Genomic DNA, 22,472 nt, shown 5'->3' with positions numbered 1-22,472 from the left:
GGTTTTATAAGAAGATGGTGCTTGCCATTCTAAACTACTTTTAAACAGTCAAAAAAGAGACATCAAAGAAGCATTTCAAACACAGCACTAATGGTACCTTTCCCCAACTCCATCTTCAAATCACTATGCTAAATTCTAGTGAGAATGTCTTGCTAGATGTAAAGGATGTATTAGAGACTGTGCTTATGTGACTAGCATTTTAGATTTCACTGTTGACACAATTCCATCCAGGTATACATGCATTTTTAATGTTTAAACACAATAGATTTCCACAGTTCCATTAAAAAGACCAAAAGCTCAGAGGTATGATTTCCATAGAAAAGTACAGCATTTGAATTTGAAGTAAAATTTTCCCTCACTGTTTTCATGTTATCCAAACACAAGACAGTTTCTGGATAAAATAGTGAGAATTATACAGACAGCCTTAATTTAACTTTAGCAAGGAAAAGAGTAAAAACATCAGTATTATAGATACTGGAATACTTCTCATTCCTACAGTGGAGAAAATGAATTTGGCTTAAAGAAACAATAGCTAAGTGCATGAAAACACACAAGTAATAGCACTTCAGATTTTTTTTTCAGTATAAAGTAATTACCTGCATCTTCTGAACATCTAATAGGCATGACTATCTTCAAATTCCCTGTGGGGAAAAAAAATACAATTATAAGAAATTTTTGATATTAGGTATAGATGATGATGAAAATCTTCTATTCTTTACAGTAGAGGTCTGAAAATTTCATTTACCCATCCACTAGAAAATTTCATGTCGTGACTTAGAGGTCTGAGTAATTACATTTGAAGACTATAAGCATGAATAGTTTTAAAGGACTTAGGTTTCTAATGTGTAGATGAATAACAGCAAGTCTAAACTAATAAAGTCTCACCTTCCTGAATCAGTGAAAAGAGAGCTGCCAGTGTACCTCTTCATTCCTATGCCTTTGTTAAGCCTGGATTATCCCTGAATCCCCTTGGCAAATCCCCTTTCAATGCCTCTCTTCAGCTAATACTTTTAGACTCCAGGCCTCTCATTAAATGTTTCAGGGACCAGCAAAAAGTCCTGGTCAGGGTGTCACCACTCAGGGAGAAGAAAATGTAGTGAAACAGGAGTAGGTGTCCAAATTAGTTAATACCTGAATGATAGTACTATAGAATATATGGCTGCTTTCTCAGAGAAGAAACTTACAGAAAAGACCTCTCTGACTGCCATGATTTGCGACCTCTCTGACTGTCACCACATTGCAGGCTACTCTGTATTTTTGAAAAGACCAGCTCAGAGAAGAGGGAGCCTGAGCATCATCTCATTGCCTTAAGACCCACAAAAGGAGGACTCTCCCTTTCAGTTTTCGACAAATCTCACTTCAAAAAGATTTCTGCTTTTGTTTCATTAAAAACGATCTATGTTCAATTTTGACAACAAAAGCAATAATGGCAGCATTTCTCTATTGCTTTTATTTATGCCAAAAGTCAGAGCATCTCTAAAAAACAGATCTTTAGAAACAGCTGGAACATTAGCTTCAGAGTAGGCGACACAGACTATTGTAACGATCCTCAATTAGCAACTATCACAAAGAAGCTAGAGTGCTCATGTTTTTTTCCATTGAATTACACCAAAAATTATAAAAAAATAACATCTTATAAAAGAAAAAAAAACCCAACAAAATATTGAAAAATATTTTTTAGTTCTTTGTAATTAATAACACTTTCCAAGAACAAATGGACATTAGCAAAGCCTGACAACTTGACACAAATAGAATCAGTACCATGCCACCTGTTATGAATTAATCATTAGTAGTACAAATAATATGTCAGTAGTTAGGCCAGCAATAACTGATGGAATGTTGGTGTAGTCAACTATTTCTTTTAACTATAGAGAAATCCCCTGAAGTACAAAATAACAGCAAGTTATCAAATGCAAACCAGAATGTTTTAGAATCATAATGTCATTTAGCTTTGATGTGCTAATGGCACCTTTAAATAAGTCTGTTTTCTAATTCTCTAAAATAAAAAAGAAAAATGAAATCCAACTTTTTTTCTTTTTTTTTTTTTTTTTAGTTTCCCAATCCGCTTCCTCAAATAAAAAGTGTCAGTCCAAATGGAAAAAGAAATCCTTGTGCACGAGTTACATTATACCAGAAGTGGTTACTGCAGAGCAGCTCGGCAGGGGCTCATGAGGAAATGGCAGGTAAATGGCCCAGCAGTTCCAGCAGCTGAGCTGCACTGAATCCCAGGTAGCTAATGATTCCAATATATGAGCACAGATGTAAAGGAAAATGTGTGGCTTGAGAAAGCAGAAAGAGGGGCAGGAGTGAATGTTCCTTACTGAGAGAGCAAAAAGGTATTTTCCATCTTCAAAGAAAAATACTCTTCTCCTTATTAGGCAATTTTGCAAATGGTGAAGGAGAAATTTCTAGAAGATGGGAGTATCCTTTCTTTTCACACTTCTTTTACTGAGAGCACCTTTATAGAAGAAATCTGCCAGTCACGGCAATGTGACAGCAATGGCTTTATTTCAGCAAAAGATGATGCTAATATACATCCAAAACCTTTCTGTTCTGGACTGAGAACTCCGTTACAGAGTTAAAGCCCTTCTTCAGGACTGCAACCTCAGAACATTCTATACAATTTTTCAACCTCCACTATGAAACAGGTAGAGACTAATTACAGGGATTATTGATGGTTTAAGTATGGCAAGAGCCACTCTCCTGGGAAAAAGAAATCCCTTTCCAGAAGGAACATAATAATTTCTGGTTTGGTTTGAGCTGCCATCCGTGCTGTGTCAAAGATGGCTTTAATATTACTTCTCTTGTGCTTTTTCCCCTTCCTAATGGGAGACTGGCCTAACGGGAGAAATGTAAGACACTGCAAAGCTAGTTGGCATTGTTTCTGTTTCATCCAGTCAAAACTCCATCTCATCTGGCTGCATCCACAGCCTAGCTTAAACCAACAGAATGCTTCAATTTTTCCAAGTGATTAATGTTTCTCCTTTAGAAAAAATTGTAAATACACTTTTAAATATTGCTTTTCATCAAATACATACTATTCGATAGGCAGAAACTCATTATATTTAGAGTACTACCTATTTAAAACCAAGGAACAAAGGATGACAAAAGGGCACAATTTTTTTAATGCCTTTGGCACGGCTCAGCTCTGCTGGAGTGAGTAAGAGTAGCCCACCTACCCGGATCAGAAGCCGTATGGGAGCTGCACAGAGCACATTGTTTGACAGGAGCTGCAAAGTCCTTCCTGGCTGGTGGCCAAGCCAGGTTTCCTGACAGGAATGTGGCCCAAGAGCCAGCTCCCCTAGTCACATTAGCTGTGCTATCTGCCTGCTTCAAAACAGGACATTTCACTTCCATGAAAACTTTGAACATGAGAAGATTACTTGGAAACCAGGAGCTGTATTTATGTCAGATGCACCCACTAAATCAAGACTTTGAAAACTTTCTAGAAAGGAACATTATCCTTTTGCTCCTTTTTTAACGAGAGCGCCTTTGTGAGCTGTATGCAGGGGATGTATATCTGATTGACTGCAGAGCTCCAAGATTATTCCTTCTTTTCTTTTTTTTTTTCCTCTTTTTTTTCAGACCATTAAAATGGTTACACTCAACAGCTTTAAAATAAAATTTGGCAAGATATTACTTTTACTGCTTCTCAATTTGTAGCTCATATTACAGTTCTTGCAAGTGAACAAATTGGAAGCTTATGTCTTCCAGGCTAAATCCGGAGTGCACCATACAGAATAAATATTGACTCTAGCATAAGGACTAAGGGTCAGATCCAGCCTTGTTTTAAATCTTTTTTGTCCAGCTCTGCCAGCACAAAGCTGGCTAAAACCACAGTAACTGGCCCCTGAAGAATTTGTATTCTATAGGGCAAGTGTTAGCACAGAAAAACTGCAGTGGCTCCTATGAAATCCTGACACTCATGCACAGACCTCTGCCAAGACCCTTATTAGGCAAGTCTAGTTTATGTCTGGGATAAGCCCAGCAGCCTTACTAGAGAGGCCACCTCTAACTCTTCCCCACCTGCAACTGAGAAGAAAATTGCCTTGGCCTTTCAGGAAGAAAGGCAGCATACTTTCAGCTTGCTGTCCTACATGTTTCCCTCTGTCTTACTAATGAGATTCCCCAAAGAACTGCTTGGTGCTGATATCCCAGTGAAAAATTAAAAAAAGACTGAGATCCCTAGCAAAACATGGATTTATAGTTTCACCCGTAGAGGCAAAGTCATAGGTGGGCTATGCCTGAAGAAGACCTCTCAACCAGCATCCAGTGTGCACCTCTGAACTGAAGGGTTTAACTGGTATGAAGATAGATAAGCATTTGTTCCTCCTTCTTTCCAAGGTTATACATTCATGGGCTGAGGATGTTATGTGGCAACAGAACAAAAAGAATGCAGTCCTTGGGGTGTATAGTTTTGGCATTTTACACAAATGAAAAAAAAAAGATGACCAACTGACACTTGGCAAAGTCTGAATTACTGGGGAATGGGAGCATGCTTGTGCTTTTGCTCCAGTTTGGCAGGAGTTGTAAGACATCATTTTGCACATGCAAATCAAACAGGTTTTAAAACAGGTTAGATGCATTTATTTTAATCTACCACTTTCTATGTTATACGTGCTGTTGTTACTTCTTCAGGTTTGAAGATACTACTCTAATTTGTTAATTTAATTTCACCTCAGATGTTCTGCCTGCCCTCTGGATTCCAGTACTTTATTGAATGTATTGTCACTCTCCAAAATCAGCCAGAGAGCCACAGTTTTGGAAAAATCATGAAACACTTAGATTAGTACTTATGGGTTTGGTTGGATTTTCAGGTTTTTTTGGGTGCTTTTTTTGGGGTGGTTTTTTTGATGGCTTTTTCTTTTTTTAAATTTGGGCAGCTGAACTAATTATTACAATATACTTTTTCAAATGTCATTTAAAAGTACCATCCAATACAAACCCAAGCACTGCTCAGCAAGTGCAGGCAGTACACAATGATCTAACAAACTGTACTGAGTTTACTCGAGGTCAAGCTACAGGGCAGGATCTGTTCTCCATTGCTATATTGTTCTCGCATGGATTCCCCAAGAAGCCAGGAACTGAGAGGATCCAGTTACAGATACATCAAGGGCAGACTGCAACCTCACTGTGTCCAAACAACAAATTCAGGCTTTTGTCCTCATGAGGGCACATTTGTGTCCCTGGTAGTTGCTGGTTTCAAGGGACAGATTTGTGTGTGTAAAACTAGAAGTGGTGTAAAACCTGGCATTCTGATTTGTGCCATTATTATTTCAGTGCTTCAACTGTATCTTGCTTTACTTTGAGAACTGTTCTAGAATCTCAGCCATTGAGAGTTGGCATCTAAAACATTTTAAACAACTGTAGTAGTATTGAGTATTTAATTAATTTTATGCTTTTACCAAATTCACCTTAATTATTTCATATAATTCAAAATATTACCTGAGACCATTATGAGAGTATGTTGAAGAACGTACTTTAAAAGCCCAACTAAGAAAACAATCAAGCTGACACCAACTAAGAAAACAATCAAGTAATCAAATCTGTTGTACCCTAACACCTGATAACCTGAAGTGCAGGATCTTAGACCTGTTCAGACATTTCATATAAATATCTATGTGTACTTGCTGTGATGAAGACCTAGACTCCGAATGTGACCCTACTGAGTCAGAGGTCAGGCACACACTAAGAGAAAAATCAGCTATGAAACAAGAGCCTCTCATTACAAGATTTGACTCAAAGAGACTGAAAGGAGACAAATTGTACCAATAAGAAGGAGAGCAAAATTCTGCTCTACATTAACCTGGTGGGAATCTGAAGCATTGAGCTGCAAATCCAAGGACATCATTCCAGATTTATTCCTCATAAAAACAAACAGAATCAGACCATTTAGGTTTAGGCTTTTACATCCTACATACAAAATATCTGAAGTTATTTGCCACAAGGTAAAAATAAGTCAACACCTCTAAGATGTCTACGGAGAGAATTGTAACATACAGAAATGTAACATAATATAAAGAAATGTTCAATTACATAATAGTAAGAAAAGATGGGTGATTTTCATTAAGAGATGCTGGTTTGTACCATAAATGCTTTGAGTACAAGCTGCAGCAAAACATTCAGGTTTTGCTATGTTAAGTATCTCAAATATAATTTTAAACTGCTGCTCTCTGTAGAAAAACAGCACCAAACAAAAACCTTAACTTCAAATTTTTAACAAGCTATATAGGAAGTCTAGAGTAGAAACGCTTTAACACTGACGTTTTAACTATAATAACAAGGATTTCTCACTTAAAAGTATATCACTATTTCCTTTTTTAGCATCATAAACAATGCACACATTATTATCAGATGGGGAAACATGTATAAAAAAAGCTCTAATGTTGCCAAAGACCAGTTGAACAGCTATTTCCACAGGATGAGTATTTAAAAAAAAAAAAAAAAAAAAAAGGAGAAAAAACTATGTAGGAGCCAAATTAATCTTAAATGCTTCCTTTACAGGTAGGAATTTGAAAACAAATCTCTATTCTTCTCCTTGAACTGAACAAAACCCTGCTGTCAAAGAGATGCCAAAATAGCCAACAAGCCAAACAATCCTGTCAACCAATTATCAGTTAATTGATCCCTCTGATCCCACTGCTTTTAACGGATCAGGTAAATATTTTGTTTCTGGTTGCCTAATCTTGCTGTGAACCTCAAGAGTCTGACAGAGCATGTCAGATAACACAAAATCTACCTGTTCTGTCTGACTGCCTTTTGACATGGACATCCTGAATCTGTCTCTGTACAAAAGCAAAGGATTGGGATTATTCAAGTATGAACTAAACAAGAGAACTATATAAACTGCTAATCATTGCTCACTGGTACTTATTTCCTTGGGGAACAAGTTAAAAAATGAAAACAGTTTAATAAAATACCAATAATTTCCCATGTGGACCTTAAAATGTAATGGCAGAGCAACAACAGATCTGACAGGCAGTACTTCCAGGATTATTAAAATTTCAGAAGGCAACAAAAATACCACAATTGTTTTGCCCTGCCCATACACCCATCCCCACTTCCCATTTTCTTTCGAACTGTAGTACACAGTGATTTATAAGAGTGAGAACAGCTCCCATGCAGAGAACAGTCACAAACCAATGCCCACCAAGGTCCTCTTTAAACACCATTTTGATGGCTGAAACAAGGTTTATACGATGGCTAATCCCATTGGTACTATCTGCAGAAGAATGAGTGTCTCTCAAGGGTGAATTAAGTAGTAAGCAACAGTATTTACTAAATACACATTAACAATGTACAGGAGTATCCAAAACAGTGCTGAGATACTAATGAGCTCTTAATTCTTGGACTAGTCTGTCAGCAGAAACTCAGCTTTGTCTCACTTTCTTCTGAGCCACAGCAGTTAAACATAAGGACACTATGCCAAACCATAGAAGTGTCAAATCACCACTTGCAGAATTACTTTTCACTATGTAGAAATGAAATGGAGCTTTGGCCCTGACCAAAAAGGGCTAAAAACTTCCGCAAAGCAAAAGCTCGGATGCTAACCAATGATGCTATGTAATGCCACTGGGATTGCAATGGAAGTTTTGCATTTGCAAGAACTGGTGAAAATTATTGAGATTAAAGAATTTTTTTCTCAATTCAACACAAAGGAACGTGTTAATCGGAAAGGGAAATTTCACACCCAATAAAGGACAGACTAAGTAAACTATGAAGTTAGCAGCACTTGGTAAGGATAAAGTGTACGCAAAAAGCAAGATTCCCATGCAGATGTGGTTTGTAGTCATTTACAGACTTATAAAACATCATCTGCAGTAGGAAGGGTAAGAACATTTTCACTGGAGAGTTCAAACTGTTAAAGTTGTCGGATATAAGAATTTTCCTAACTGAAAGACATGCAAAGGCTGAAATGCCTCATCATTTTCACACAAGGCCTGCAAATGGGCAGCTGCTGGGGAGAACACAGCTGTACTGGTAAAGCTCTGTTAAAATATCACACAGCTTTCCCCCAGGTTTTCCCAGGAAAAAAAAAAAAATCAAAATTTGAGTAAATATTGCAACATTTTTAGGTACAAAGTAATTATTCTTCTCATGCCAAAAGGAAATACTAGGCAAATACAAGGCCTTAGCCTAGCATTTTCACCTCAGAGGGAAAATATAACTGAGTTTTCTGGGAAGCGAGGTTTTTCAAGTTAAAAAGTTACACAATCCTAATTATGCAACCACGGCAGATTTTGTGAACAGTCATGCCTCCTTTCACACCATGTCAGAAGAAACCACTTTCATTTCACATTAAAATATCAGTGTCTTTCAAACACCTTTTTGAATGAGCAAATGCGCTGCCTCAGACTGAAACTCTCGCCCTGGAAGAATTACATATGAGGACATTTATAGTACCTGAGCTTGCATTTGTTTTTTTACTCACACCAATTATTATACAAGCTTATTTGAAAACCTGTCATTGTTTACTAAGCTCTGTGGTCATCACATGTCAAAACAAAAAGAGACACATGCTAAACATCAGCAGTATGTTCTTACTATTTTTTTCCACTTTTTGCCCCCAAAGTAGAATGGGTCTTCACAGCAGTTTTATTTCTATCCATCCTGAATACTTTGTAAGAGTTCAGCTGAGATCAGCTACTAAGCCTCAAATCCTAAATATTGCTTAGATGCCACAACAGTCACTACTCAGCAGCCAAAATGTTTCATTTTGACTAATGACTCAATACAGGCATTTTGGTGTAGCAAATCCAGTCACCGAGCACTGCCAAAAGATTCCGATCACTATAAAGGAAATGTAGGATACATTAATTAGACTGCATATTTAATAATGCTGCTTTCTTTACAAGCCTCAGGATGGCTTGAAGAGGAAAAGAATAATAAAAAAACCCCTCTTTAAAATTATTCTGGTTATATTTCACAGTACTTTGTTATTTTTTTACTGTATGAAGCACTGAAAGTCAGTATGTATACCATTCAATTGCATCAGAATACCACTTAAAAATTCAGTAAAATATGCATATGCCTTTTGCTGCATTTTGTAGTTATACATGAAATTTCACTCTTTGCACTTAAGTTTCTTTCTACAAAACACAACTCAGCTGTGTTTATTAACCTTACCATCATTCTCATAAGCAAACACTTCTGAAGAGATAAATGTCTAACAAAATGCCTGAAACTGCATTTAAAACCTCTGTTATTATAGAGCTGTTGCCATTTTAAGGCACAGACCAAGCTGACAGCTAAGTTACAGATTTCAACAAGCACAACATAATAAAACCCAAAACATTTTTCAGGAAAGACACTGTTCAGATTTCATGATGACTTTTTACCAGACAAGGTCAGATCAGGGTGCATCACCACAGCACCTTAACGTTTCACATACGTGTCCCACATACCACTAACTTTTGAAAATACTCCAAGGAAACCTGCAATATGAAATGATTGAACATCAGCTTACTCCTGTCCATGAGAAGCTGAAGTAGAGGGCAGCAATCCTAATTTCAGCCACCAGGCAAGAGCTCAACAGGCTCCAAGAGGACCTTATCTCTTGAAGACCCATCAAAAGGCAAAGCAAATGTTGCTCAGCTTTAAAAAAAAAACCCAGACAACTTCATACAGGGTTCTCCTTCTCCTGTATCCTGCCAGGCTCATTTCACCAAATTTAGTTTTTCTTTCCATTATCAGAAGTGAAAGAGAAATCACCTAACAGTCTGGCCCAAAAGTACCTTAGGTGCTTGCAATACACCAGCGACACTTGTACACAACAAACAAAAGAAAGCATCACCAACATGCAACCCAGTGTTTTGAGTTGGAAGAACCCTTTAAAGATCAAGTTCAACTCTCAAACATCTCCATGTCTAGCCCTCAACATTCCCTTTATGGACAGAGAAATGATCACGTAGAGTACATGTGCAAGCATGCATGTTTGCTAAACAAGACTTGAACTAATTATTACTGAATGTTCCGTGGGATAGCTCCCAACAATCTGAAATGTTGCAGTGCCAGCCAAAAACATATAGGGCTATTTTCCTTAAGACATATTGCAATGTTTTATCACTCAGACCACCTAAGATAAATAATCCACTTAATCAACTTCTCATTCAATTGAACTCTTCCCCCTACTTTTCCCTTCCTCCCCCACTGACAGGGTTTAAGGACACCCTGTTCGCCTGGAGATGGTGAATCACTACAAGCCAGCAGGCCCACTCGGTTCCTCAAAAGTCACAAAAGGTGTAAAAATAGCTCGTACTAATGAAGCAAGTACAGCGTCAGCAGCCAGATGAGCGTGGGTGATCTGATAAGGGTCTGCTGTTGCAAAGGGCAAATTATTAAGAGAATGCTTCTGCCTCTCTCTCTTTTTATTAAGCTTTGTTCTTCCTTTGCTGAAACCAGCCCTCTGCAACATCTGATAAATGACACCTGACAAGGCTGGCTGTAATTGCCAGTTTCATACCAGTGCAGGAAGTGGTGCCTCTCTACGAGCTGAAGGTACAGTGGAGATGTCACTAAAAAAAACCCAACAAATAAAGAGAGGCACAAATAAAGCCTAAAAATAGCCAGGACTACCCACTGAGTATGACTGTGTGGGTATATTTAGCCTGTCTAACACCAACTTTTCTTGTTAAAAACACAATCTTACCTTTATGCAAAACAGCTTCCTGTTTCTAACTTGAGAAACTGCAGAACACGAGGGGGGTAAAATTCAGATTTTGAAATCATTCCCTTTCCATCGACATTATATCAAGAGTAAAGGTGAGAAGACCAGGCAAATCTTCCATGCAGCTTTTGCATCCTGACATCCCATAACAAATAGTCGGAAGCTTTCTATTAAGACATCCCAATAAACAACCCATCGAACTATGGGAATAGACTGAGGCAAAACCAGAGCTGTACCAGCAAACTCCGGGGAGCAGCAGGAGGTGAAGGCAGGGGGCAGGTCCTGTGCCCGGCCAGCAGCAGTGGGACACAGCGGCTCTCTCACAGCCAGGTCCTGCATGCCACACCTGCCCCGGGCTGGTGCACAGCCCCTCCCTGGCACGAAGGACATGCCAGGAAGAGAGCCATCAGCTACAGCCATTTCTTGGCCTTGGCCAAGAACAGGAGGGCTTGGCCTACTGCCGGTGCCGGCCAGCCTTGGTTGGGCTGCCACACGAACCATCCCACTGCTCCTCCTGACAGGAGCCCTGCGCCTCCCTTGGGTTTGACTGCAACAGGACGAGCCACAGCTACACTCAGCTGAGGTGTTCAGGGGTGTTCAGCCAAGCCTCCTTCCAGGGAAGCTCCATGTTCCTGCAGGCCATGCGCTTCGCTCCCTGCTTCCCAAAAGGAAGGCAGGGACAGTCCCCCCTTGTCCCCCTGAGAACATCTGCAACTATTTAAAGCCTGTGACTGGAATACCACTACTGGGAGCAACACTCATGCCAAATTCCTAGTGCTGACTAGAGCTCTATCTGAGCTGTGCAAGGAAATGGTCTCTCCCACAATTTTGCTTTTTCTATTTGATATCATGACTCGTTTGGCTGACATGCACAAGAGGAGTTTGTTTCATTATTGTGCAGCCTTCCTGTGTGCCTCCAAATATCGCCCATCACTTCTACTGGGCTAAACAAAAACATACAGGTTTTTAACCGGACTTTTCTCTCATTTACGACAAGATAAAAAAGTCCACTGTAACACTGCCAACTTCACATGCAAGACTCAATCCAAATGATTATTCTGAAATTAGAATTTTTATTTTCCTCTGATTTTAACATTAAACAAAAAGTAATTGAAGTTAATAAGATTAAATTTTTAACATTAACTACAGTGGGAAATTGAGACCATGTTCTTTTCTTGATATGCTGTGATTAACACCCATTGATGCAAGAACACTCTTTGTGCAGCATCATAGTTTTGTCTTTTCATTCTTTGCCTTAGCGGTAAATTTAATAATCACTGATTTTTCTACTAGAATAGATAAACATGATGATGTAAGACAAATCAGTTGATGATACTATTCTTCAGACAATTTAATTTTCATCTGAAATGAAGAATAGATGTTTTTATATTAGAGGAAATATTGATGTAAAAATAATTATTAGTAGGTTTAAATACTGAAGACTATGTTCTGGCAATATATTTCCATAAAGCTAATAGGAAACAGGACCACGTAGTCTCAACCACTTTGTGGATCTTAAGTTATAAAGTTAAAAGTACAGTGATCATAGCCTCAGTGTACCTCCCCACTCAGATTTGGAACAGGAATTCTGTCTAAGCAATAGTAATATATTACCTAACTTTTTAAGATGGCATCTATTTAAAGAAACATACAAAGGAGAAGATTAAACTAAGAAAACCACAGAAAAGTGTATTAAGAAAACATAACACTTACTGTTACATTGTATTTTCTAAAATTCTGTAAAATAGACTGAAATCCCAAAGTCAGGGAACGAAATCTTCTTTTTTGGTAAGTTCCTGCCATAGGCTTTCTCCTTTGGCCAGTGTTTAAACTGTGGGTGCTGGAACCTTCTTGTCCCAAATGCAGAATCCCAGAATCATTTAGATTGGAAAAGACTGTTGATATCATTGAGCCCAGCCATTAACTTAACACTGTTAAGTCCACCACTAAACCATGTCCCTAAGTGCCACATCCACAAGACTTTAATTACTTACAGGAATGGTGACTCCACCAATTCCCTGTTCCAGCAGCCTGTTCCAGTGCTATGAAGAAAGTTTTCCTAATACCCAAACTAAACCTCCCTTGTTGCAACTTAAGGCCATTTCACCTTGCTCTAAAGTAAGTCCCTTACTCACACCTTCACAATGTGGTGAACCTTCAGATAGCATAGGTGGGGTGGGAGGCTGGATACAGTGGTGTCCTGCACTTCAGATGGGACAGGAGTTCCACAATGGCATTTCCCACAAAATGAAAGCCTACAGTAGGTTAGAGCACACCATGGGCAAATGGAGGCAGTGGGCACCAGCACAGGAGAGCAGGGGAGGCTGCAAAAGGAGCTCCAGGAGGCAGTAAGGAAATACGGCTTTAAGTAGAGTCTGCACTATCGCACATCATCCTACATCCTGCTGCAGGTTGCTTTTCCTGCCACAGCCTTCTCCCTCCCACCCCTGCACGGTGTCATTTTCCCCAGTGTGCACTCCCCTCCCACTCACCAACACGTAAGGCACACCATGATTTATGTCACCTCTCCAGTCTGGCCCAGCATCTCGGAGGTGCAAGCAAAGATGCAGTCTACAAAGGGTTAGGATTAATGCTTTATTGCCAACTGCAGCAGGCAAGTGGCTTGGCTCATAATGCAATTTTGTCCTCAGGAAGACCTGTAGGAGGTGGGAGCAGGTTGCCACGAGCCTGGTGCCTTCTGTGCACTGACATATGTCCTTGTTGCTGGGCAAAAGGGCACATCCAATTAGGTGTCTTTTATTATTAACGTTCTGCTGTTTCATCTCTTGATCATGTATCCTCCTCTTGGCCCCTCTTCACCTCAGCTTGTGTAATGCACCAACATCTGCAGACGCACTGCTCTACTTGGGAAAGCTCAAGTGGAAATCTTGTGGTGGAGACCAGGTATCTTCCTCTTGTAGACCCAAGCAATATCACAGTAACTAGGATCCTCAAGCTAAAAAGATGAGAAATATGAGGAATCTGCTCTGCTGGAAGTGATAATTACAATGTATTATTAACAAAACTCAGGTTTCATCATTAACTTGACTCAAGTTTCAAGAACTGATCTCACCCTAACGATTCTCCAAATTACATCCAGTCTTTCCTTCAGAGTGGAACCAGTTACCAGCAAGGAAGTCTGCTGGTAACTGTTGCACTGAAAAGAAAGCACCAGTAAAAATGAGCTATAAATACCACAATCAAGCAAGTGCAAAAAATTGCAGACATTTTAAGTTGCCCAAACTCAGAGCCATCTCACCACTTGGATCTGATCCTGCCAAAAAGATAGAGACTGTAACTTCAAAGGAGCTGAGAGGAAAGGGCTCACTGTCAGTGAGTGCTGCATATGGCACAGCTGACCTGACCCTCCTTCTGCAAAGGATTGACTCCACTCCCCTCAAAGATGTCAGTCAAGTCAGAGCTCCTCTCTTGGATCTCAAAACATGAGAAAGGCCACCTACGTGTTTGCTATAATGAAGTAGCCAACTGTCTCAGTCACGACCCAACTCCTGCCACAAAAAAACTTTGCTTGATTTTGTTCCTCTCCCAAGCTCATCAGAGGAACAAAGACCTCCAAAAGTGTTTTCTCAACCCCTAAGTGAGAGATGAAAATGCCACTTTAATTGTGGATTGGTGAGGTCTCCTTGAGTAAAATAAACCAAATTGCTCAGATGCAACTGCGTAACAGGGAGCCTAATTGCTTTGCTAGCATCAACAAAGAGCTGCTGGTTCATTAGAGCAAGCTGGAGGAGCGGCTGTTTGCATCTTCACAAGCTGGGAGTATTTGATTGCAAAATCGCTACGGCTGTTTGATCCAAAATTCAGCCTCTGAGTTCTGATCAGGAAAACTTAAAAGCAAAAAGCCATCACTCTGATATTTTTCTTCACAACTTTCTTCAGGGTAACAATTCATTTTTCTCCTTGATCTGTTCAAGGATGTCAAATCTAATCATAAGATAGGATATGAACTTTTATATTCTGTACATACTGCTTAGAGAAAGAACAGAACTGATGTGAACCAAATTGCAGTTTCACATGACAGCTAGAAGTTGTTGGCACTTAGGCTGCTATCCTAAGGTCTAGCTGTAACAGGACCTTGCCAGAAAGAGCAAAGGGCAGAGCAAGGCCAGGAAAAAGGCCAGTGGAGGTCAAAGGCACTCACATTTTTTGCTGACTGGTCAGAGCAGGTTTGGACAGCAGGCAATCAGGCAGACAGCAAAGGAAGCTTACTTCCATCTTATCCAACAGGGAAATAATTTGCTAAATAACACTGAAGAGTAATGTGGCAGCTAGTGGCATCAAAATTTTCGGGAGCATTCTCTGCCTGGGGCAGTTCTACCCCCCTTTTGGGAGACCACACTGCTCTGCTTAAGTTTGCCTGTCTATCCCCTCCTCATCATAAAGCTCAGGTAAACCATAAACCATAAAGCCTTGCTTTATGCTTTTTCCATCACAACCATCTTTAGACTTAAAACTTGCTGGATGAAAAACACAAACGTAATCTCAGGCAGATAACTGCCTCAGCAAGTTTATCAAGAGCACCTTATTTTCTCCAACTCAAACTCCACATACGAATAGGTCCACATACAGGCCCAGACACATCTGCATGAAGAGGTCCATTTGCCTGAGTGTTTACTAGTGAATGCTTGGCAGTCAGAGGGACGCCAGAAGTGCATCCAGTTGCTTTTCATTTTTTAAAGAAAAGGTTGTTTACATCTCTAGGAACAAAGCACTGATGAAGTTGCTTATAAAATGTACCACCCATGGATTCCAGTCTGAATCTTTTCTTTTTTCCCCTTTTTATGCAGTCTGAATTAGCTTGTGGGAAAGTTAATAGAAATATTCCACCAATTAATTGAAAAGTGGATCAAACCAGGACAACAGAAACCTTCAATAAAGTGGAAGACTCCACATGGGGTGCTCTCAGGAGAATCACTCAAACGCAGAACTACCCATTGTGCTGAGGGCTCAGGTAGGTCAGCCCTTTACATGTTTTGCTTTTCACTCAAGGTGCTCATCAGGAGTGGAAACCAAAACCTTATTTTCTGACAGGTTACGAATTAAATAACTACAGCTGGATTCCAGGATCTCTTACCTGCTGCTAGCAATTTCACATAGAAATAATAGAAGTCCTCATTGAGTAAATTATTACTAGAGGTATCCTTTTAATCACAGACTGCTGTAAGATACTTCTTCTCCAGTAGCAGTGAGTCCGGGAAGCGCAGAGCATCTGCCAGCATTAAAAGAAGAGCACATCTAAAACCACAGCTCCAAGTTGTCAAAATACTGCTTGTTGCAGGAATTTCATCTATGCTAACCCTCTGCTAAAGCAGTCCAGGTAATAACAGCAATAACAAACAACACAGAAAAAGTCATAGGCCTGCTAATATAAATGGGGCAGCATTGCTCACAGATATTTTTAAGTCCCAGTGGTGTTGATCCACCCATAAGCAGGTCTGGATTTATAGAAAAGGAAAGAGTAAGTGGATGACTACCCCACAGGAAGTTTCTATTTTAAAAAGTGTCTGCCTTGACTGAAAATCAAGATAACACCTCTGAAATTCCCACCTGTCAAATACATTCTGCTTCCTCCTTGGTTTCTTTTTTCTTTCAACAGTGAACTGAGCTGCTCTAGAATTAATTTTCTGTGATTTTCAGCTAAATTAGATATGGAAGGAACTGCGGACAAGCACTGAGGGCATTAAGTCTACAAGAGACTCAGTCTTTGTCCCCCTTGAGAAATCGATACAATGCCAGCTTGAGTGGACTCTGAATCCAGGTTTTAATTAGACAGAAGGTGAAATCAGTCAAACCTACCTCTTGCTCAAATACTATTCTTTCCTTAGTATCCCACTGTTCTCCAGAAAAAATGCTCTTCTGACCTGTTGGTCGCCTGTTGGTCACCACTTATGCAGGCACAGGATCCAAACTCTGTCCCAGTGTGTCCTCACCATCTGCATGTTGTCTACCTCTTCATCGAGAGCCTCCAATAAAAACTTCCTATAATAGAATTGTCCTGACTCACAGGTAGGGGGGGAGGGAAGCTGACCTCGCTGCAGCATCAAGAGTCTCTGACGCATTTTGGGAGGCTGTGGTTTCAGGTCTGAAAGAATTCAGCCTTGTTTTCAATGAGGTTTCATACAATTAACTTCCAAAATATCACCCTATAGCTCCATGTCCATTTGAAACTTGATATTGTTTAGTGGTTCAGCTTAGCACTATTCAGGGCTTTAGGCGTGCGCTTGGTGAATTAGCAGTACTCACCAGCAGAAGAGAGTTTCTCAGAAACGCAGCCACCCAGGCTCCTGACTGGCTCCACCTCTTGTCCGCCCACTCCCAGTTTCAGACATTTCACATTCCAAAACTGGAAGTGTCTATGCAACGTAAGGTCAGATTACTGCACAACATGCTCTTTTCCTTCTAAGAGCCACTGCATCTTCAAAAGTACATCTACTCTAACAGCAAGAGAGCTGTTTACAGCAAATTTCTATCTGAGTAGGAGTATTTTCTCCATGAATCTTATAACAAGGACATGACGTGTAAGACTCTTCCCTACATTTGGTAAAATTGTTACTGAGATGGCATTTATTCAATACTTCCACATCAGCATGCCTTCCCCTTTAAGCTGCCTTTTGAGAAATTGAGAATTCATTTTTACACTTCCTTAAAGTATTTCTGTGCTGGATAATTTTAGGACACACTAAACAGAACAATTTCTGCCTATCTTATATTTAGAACCAAGGCCTTTGCAATGCAACTGTGAAATACAACTGATTGTCACAAATGTAGGTTTTGCCAATTGTTTTTTTTCCCTTGCCATGTGAATACAGTGTGAATAATTGCTGTGATCATTCCTTCAGTTAGTCTTCAGATTCTTCAGGTGAATGAAAACTCCAGTTTCAATTATACTGGAAGAAAACCTTCCTTTTTAGTATAGGGGACTACAAGTGAGGTGGGCTTTGTTGTTTTTCCCAAAGAACAACACACAGGTGGAAATGATGGCAATCTATTGTGTTCTTTGAAACTGTGTTCAACTTTCGGTACAATTAGGTCTTTGCTGTTAGCACAGAAGGCCTATTTGGTGTTTCCTTGAATGCCAGCAATTTATGTTGGTATCACCTAAAGGCAACCGCTGACATATTTAAAAAAAGAATTAATGACCAGTCCTTATGTGTCCCTTCTTCTTTCTATTCAGATCTGTCACCTTTGTCTTCAGCACCACTGGGGAAGCTAAGCAGTGGGGAAGCAGAAGGGTTTGGGGCTGGGAGGGTTCCCAGCACCATCTAGTAAGAATGGGGATGCTGGCAGGATAAATGACTAAGGCAGCTCTCAAAAACCCTTCCTGATTTCACAGTCAAACAAGTTCTCCATAAGCCGTCAGTCCTATCCTCCCAGAAGGAAGAAGGTTCAGATCCAACAGTCAGCACTCAGAAATCTAATTCAGGCTACCCAGCAAAAATTATGAGGGTCAAAACAAATCAGTGACAGAGTAAGGGGAAATAGGAACTCAAGAGAATCCTATGAGAGGGGCAGAAAAAGGGACAGAGGAGGATGCTTTAGATGTGTGCTGGCACCATGCTTTCCTGCAGGTAAAGGTAGCCCAGGATTTCACTCCAAGTCGTTCATTTGGAAGATATGATTGAGAGTCAACTGCCCTTCATCCAGTGGAAGAGATACCTAAAATGGAGCTAATGGTTAAAGTTACTTAGCTCCTGTTCAGTCTGTGAGCAAGTAAAATGTAGACTGTAATATTTTACCACAACTCCCATGCCTTTCTGAGAAGCGCAGGGGAGGCTGCCTAAAGGAAAGTCAGACATCGGCCATGCTGCTTCCTGCGTGCACCAGGTGAAAAAATCTGCACCTGCCTTCAGGCTCATGTAGATAGAGAGCTTCCTCTGGTGCAGAGGCTGTCACACAGCTCACTTTCTGGTACAGCCCATTTCCTCCTGGGGGACATTTCCCTCGGGGACAACAGGGACTAGTACTCTGTGCGTGCCACCAGTCACGATCACCAAAACTGCCAGCTGGTTGCCATGTAATATAACCAAAGTTTTAGTGCTGTGACGAGAACTTGCTCCATGTGTCAATGAGAACAGGATGAAGAATGGATGAGACAGCAAGACACAGAAAAAGATTCACAGATATCTGGAGATGCAGTACCATAAGGAGAACCTAGCACCTACTACAAATATTGGTACTATTCAAACTGTTAGTTTAAAGAGTAGAAGTGGTATTCATTCTTTTTTGATGCTCATACATAAGAGGTCACTGTGTGATACGATGAATACCTTGGTGTCAGTAGCATTCTTCTCCCTTCCCATATGCTCAGCACGAGGTGTCCAGTCACCTCCAGTAATGTATCAGCCATTAGCCAGCTGCCCTCAGTAGGGGCTACCAGGGAAGGAATTAAAACAAGACAAGCGGAAGTCCTTCATCCTTAGTCAATTTTACTATCACTTAAACATACTTTTTATTCCCTATTAATCTCAAATGGAGCCCAAGAGTTTTACAACCCCCACAGACACATTAAGTAGCCAGTATAACATACTCAAAACTCTGGGAAACTGAGTTTAAACAGCAAAGATATAGGCTCACAAATTAACAAGGCTCCTCTGGTTTCGCAGGGTTTGGGGCCTCTATTTTAGAATCTGTTTCACTTTGACATTGTTTTTCCAGTAGTGAGCAGACTTTTTCACACAAGTGACTACAACCCACTGTGGGACATGAAGACTGTCAAGGTGATCTGCCCACAGGAACTTCTTAAGCATAAAATTTTTGTACTGCCATTCATAATGAGATGAGAAACATAACAGGCAACTTAACGGCAACTGAAACCATTTTAGCTCAGATCAGCTAAACAAAGATCTTCATGGAGTGAAGTGTCTTAAAGGGAAGTATTTAATTCAGAGATTTCCATGGGAAAACAAAAAAATAAAAATAGCAATATGGAAATTTTCCAGTGGAAAACTTGTTCTTGTGGAAATTCCGCTTTCAATTGACAAATTGTTTTTATGGGAAATTCCTAAGCAGCTGTAGGCACAGCCCTCATGCTGAGAAGTTTAAAAGCAGCTCATGTTTGACCCAGCACCCCCAGATTTCCCACATCAGATAAAATGCAAAAGCAAAGCCCTCGTTTTTCCTTTACTCCCGAGCACACCCTGCAGCACACAAGCAGTCTCACTGCGGGCACGAGAGTGTACTGACTGCAGGGGCAGCATGCACGTGGTTATTGATGGGGGCGTGCTTGCAGGACTAACCTTTTAACGTCCCAAATCAAAACTAACCAGAGGATCTTATATGAGCTGTCTTCAATGCTCTGATAACTCTGATACTGGTAAAGCTGTCACTGACTCCAGCAACAGGTTTACCTGCACTAGGGATTGCAGGCTTGGGAGAATCTAAAATGAAGCTTCTCGCAGTGGACTACATGAGGGAGAGAGAACTTGGTGCTGACTTTTATGTGCTTATGTGAACAGTCACAAATCATGGATACAAATCTGTCATTATTAACTGTTTTACACTGGCTTAAACCTGTCAATAAGAACTATACACCCTACAGGTACCATTACAGAGAGCAAGACAAACATTTTTAGCAAGCTTGCTAAGGGTCTTCTAAATTTGCGGGTGGAGCATTGAGTAAGTGTCACCTTTACAGAATGATATTAGGAAAGCATAAACCATTCATTATAATGCATCTTCTATCCAACACCTTAGCATGAATCATCATACCGTGTAAACAGGGTAGAAATCATATTTATGGTAGGGCTCAAAGTATCTCAGAAAGTCAGAGGAAGAAAAAAGCTACTAGAGGAGGCAGGCATGTACAAAACCTCACAGTCCAGAAAGGTACTAGAAAGGTACTGAGCACCTAAATCATTCACCTAAATATTTGCAGTGATTTACAGTATTTCTGTACCAGACCTGGACATTTCACATGAATACATTTTTCACACAAAATAAAATTTAGAACCCTTTGATTAAAAAAGTTAATTCTAGTGGCTGTACAGGACTGTTCTTCATGCTTTATTCTCAGGAGTGAAATTGTCTCTTTCCCAATCACCTTCCGTCCCATACAGCTTATTCAAGCACAGAGAGGATCCAGCATATCCCAAACTGAGCTGGGCTGGAGGAGCTCAAGCACAGTTGAGCTTCAGCAGGAACAGGAACCCCAAGGTGCCATTGGAGGAGGCTTTTGGCAGCTGGCTGCCTGCCAGGGTCTGCGGGCTACAAGGTGAAGAACTGGACAAAGGCTACTGCTCAGCTGCTGCAGTGACCTTCAGCTACGCTGATCGGCATCAGGAATGCACCCTCTGGCCATGCTCGTGTTTCCACATGCTTTCTTGGCTATCTGCAACACCCCACACACACGCATGACACCGAGTTGGCACGCACAGCCCGTGTCCGTACTGCACGCGAAGCTAGTGAGTTCCCCTCCAGCCTCACTGCTGCTCCTCACCCAGGCAGCACAGCACCCAGATGTGCTCACCAAGGCTCGCTGCATGGCTACTACAACCAGACACCCCGAGGCTGAATGGCAAGTAACTTGAATTTCAGAGATGGGCAAAAAAATCCTGTATCTCTCCACCTGAAGGAATTAGTATTTTCTGATGTCACAGTAATAAAATTGCAATGAAAACCTTATTAATGCAAGCTTTGTTACTGAAGTGACAAAAAGGGCATTTATTTTCAGAGCCAGACACTCGAAGGAATACATGGCAGATAGCATAAGTATCCCGTATTTCCAGTATATGACAGAGCTACTTCTACTACACTGAAGTACGTGTGATAAGAGAAGAGGGCCCGGGCCCTTCTCCATGTTCTCTGCATACCTGTTACTATCACACAGCTGCTCTCAAGTCTACAGTTTCCTGTGCAGTACGAACTGCATACCACTTCCCCTATGGAAAAAAAAAGGCCTTGCTTGTTCTTAATTGACGATGGAAATACTGTCATATTTTCCACTAGCCAAGCTCGAAACCATTACTGAACAAACCTTCATTAATTTTTCCACAACAATTTTGCAGAAATGTCAGGAAACAGCTGCACCAGAATGATTAACTGTCCTTATCACTAAGGCTTCATTGGCCAACTTCAAATTATATAGGTTTTCTTCTTTCAAAACTCTACATTTACTGATATTTTTTCTTATTCTTCAGTTGACTGTTTCAGTACAACACTTTCTCCTCAAAAGTATCTGATTGCACAGGTTCAGTGGCAGACAGACATTTTACAACCAGTGGAAGAATTTGTACAGTTTGGAACTGCATACTTCTAGGAAAAGATTGCTTCCTGCAGATTGCTCAGCTGTGTCTTTCTTGGATCAAATTCAATGAAATTCACAACTTGCAGTCAGATTGTATTTGCCAGTCAGGCTGAATTCATTAAACTGACATAAACTTCTCTTGCTGCATTTTTTTGTTCCTTTCTTTTCCTGTCTTCCTCTTTTCCTTGTCCCTTCTCTCTCCCCACACTCTCTTTCCCACCTCTTGAGCTATACCATGTGTCAGAACATATTATACAATGCCCTGTACATTTTCTGGCAAAAACAAGTGGAAGAGTACACATCACCATCCCAAACATGCAAACGCTGAGATGCTAGAAGGCTTAGTACCAAATGAAAGTGCAGCCATCTGGAGGTAACTGCTAGTGTGGATCTGAGCTTCCCAACTGTCTGCAACTTTGCAGTCTCAGAACTTTTTAGCAAAGTGTCAGTGAGCAAGAGACTCCACTCACATGGATTTGCACAGGGCACTGGACTGTAGTTTTTCAAAAATGCAAATTCTTCAGATTTTGTTTAGAACACAGT

At 40.4% G+C, this 22,472-nt stretch overlaps 1 protein-coding gene across 12 annotated transcripts in view; it reads right to left on the bottom strand.

The window, feature by feature from the left end:
- Window positions 1-22,472, bottom strand: part of HIVEP2 (HIVEP zinc finger 2) — a 138,565-nt gene that overhangs the window by 25,891 nt on the left and 90,202 nt on the right. For all 12 annotated transcript variants that reach the window (XM_041469832.1, XM_041469833.1, XM_041469841.1 and 9 more), the window contains one exon: window positions 597-641. The gene's annotated coding sequence lies outside the window, so the exon portion shown is untranslated. The remainder of the gene's footprint in view (window positions 1-596; window positions 642-22,472) is intronic.

Source organism: Pyrgilauda ruficollis, unplaced genomic scaffold (genome assembly GCF_017590135.1).
Source record: "Pyrgilauda ruficollis isolate IOZ18807 unplaced genomic scaffold, ASM1759013v1 scaffold24, whole genome shotgun sequence".
Taxonomy (NCBI): Eukaryota; Metazoa; Chordata; class Aves; order Passeriformes; family Passeridae; genus Pyrgilauda; species Pyrgilauda ruficollis.
The sequence above is the reverse complement of the archived record's forward strand: the minus strand, read 5'-3'. Positions and strand labels throughout refer to the sequence as shown.